Source organism: Triticum dicoccoides, chromosome 6A (assembly GCF_002162155.2).
Source record: "Triticum dicoccoides isolate Atlit2015 ecotype Zavitan chromosome 6A, WEW_v2.0, whole genome shotgun sequence".
Taxonomy (NCBI): domain Eukaryota; kingdom Viridiplantae; phylum Streptophyta; class Magnoliopsida; order Poales; family Poaceae; genus Triticum; species Triticum dicoccoides.
In genome coordinates this window covers 58343449-58345505 of record NC_041390.1, presented here as the reverse complement: position 1 = coordinate 58345505, position 2057 = coordinate 58343449, and positions in this window count along the sequence as shown.

Sequence of the window (2057 nt, the reverse complement as noted above, 5' to 3'; positions counted from 1 at the left end):
TTGAGAGTAAATATTTGGGACTCCCCACTCCGGAGGGCAGAATGAAGGATGGAAGTTTCCAGCCAATCATGGAGAGGTTTGGAAAAAGGTGCAAAGGGTGGAATGAGAGATTTATGTCCCAAGCAGCAAAAGAGGTTCATGTTAAGTCAGTGGCGCAAGCCCTCCCAACCCACGTGATGGGCGTGTTCAAACTCAACCAGAGCTTTTGCGAAAGTTATGAAAAGGTCATAAGAGACTTCTGGTGGGGCGACAAAAATGAGGAGAGAAAGGTACATTGGATGTCATGGGAGAACATGACAAAACCTAAATGTAATGGTGGCATTGGATTTCGTGATATGCATCTGTTTAACCAGGCACTTCTTGCTAGACAAGGGTGGAGATTGATACAGAACCCCGAAAGCCTATGTGCCAGGGTACTCAAGTCCAAATATTTCCCAAATGGCAACCTCCTTGACACAGTTTTCCCGTCGGATGCATCTCAGGCTTGGAGGGGGATTGAGTTTGGACTCGAGCTACTTAAGAAAGGGCTGATTTGGCGGATTGGAGATGGAAAAAAGATACAAATCACGAGGGACCAGTGGATTCCGAGGAGGGAAGGACTGATGGCTGCATCTTTCATTAGAAGGTCGCGCCTAAGGTGGGTTAGCCAGCTAATTGATCACGAAACAAAGGAGTGGAAAGTCGATCTGGTAAAACAAATATTTCATGATTTTGATGCAGATGTTATTTGCAATCTGAGAATCCCGAGAGCCGAGGTGGAGGACTGTGTGGCATGGCACTATGAGAAAAACGGGATATTCACGGTTAAGAGTGCATACAAGCTTGCAGACTCGCTGAAAAGGAATACCACGGTTGTGGCAACCAGCTCATCAAGAGATCCGGGAGATAGAAGCATCTGGGATGTTATTTGGAAAACAAAGATCCCGGATAAGGTAAAGATTTTTGGATGGCGTGTGGCAACCAATTCTTTAGCCACCAAGCATAACGCTTTCAAGAGGACTATTGTTGTGGATGATGTCTGTGAGATATGTGGTGCGGAGCAGGAAGATGAATTTCATGCTATTATAAGATGCACTCGAAGTGCTGCGCTGAGGCATGCAATGAAGGCCTTTTGGGTTCTGCCAAGGAATTCTGAATTTAGGTACACAGGCCCAGACTGGCTGCAGATGCTCCTATATGCCAAACCTGAGGAAGTAAGAGGGAAAATCTTGCTGATCCTGTGGCAAGCGTGGAGTCTGAGGAATAATGTGATCCATGGAGATGGGAGGGATACTGTCTCAGGATCAGTACAGTACCTGCTACGACTCCATGAAGACCTGCTGGCTGCTGCAAACGACCCAATGAAAGAGGCAATTACAGACAAGCTGTCAATGTTCCCTGCCGGCCCTCGCGCACCGACACCATCAGTGCCTACTCGTTGGATTGGCCCTCCGCTAGGTACGACGAAGCTAAATATAGACGCATCTTTCCTGGCAGAGTCAGGTGATGCATGGGGAGGTGCTGTAGCAAGAGATCACACAGGGCGTGTCCTAATGTCTGTTGGCCAACGCCTGATCCAATGCAACTCTGCTGAGGAAGCGGAAGGTCCAGCTACATCTATGGGACTCAAGGAACTTGCAGGATTGTTTAACGGACAGGTGATTCTGGAGACTGATTGTGCAGGCATTGGGCGTGAGCTTCAGGTAGAGCGTGAGTGCAGGTCTGCCTGCCGTGCTGCCCTGTTGGACGCGCGGAACCAATACTGCGCCTTCTCCAACTTGGAAATCAGCATTGTCAGTCGAACGAGAAACAAGCTGGCGCACGAAATAGCTGCTGTTGCCAGGAGATTGGGCGATTTCAGAATGATTGCTGATGTCCCCGAGGACGCAAAACATGTAATGGTAGATGAGTATGTACCATCCATGGCGTGATGTACTCCATGGTTCTCAAAAAAAAAAAGTAACCATCCATGAACTTCTACTGGTTAAGTGCTAATTATCGGGTTAAACAAGATGAGAAAAGCACAAAAATATCGGTCATCATGTACTAATATCAAGCTTATACTTTGATGATCCCCG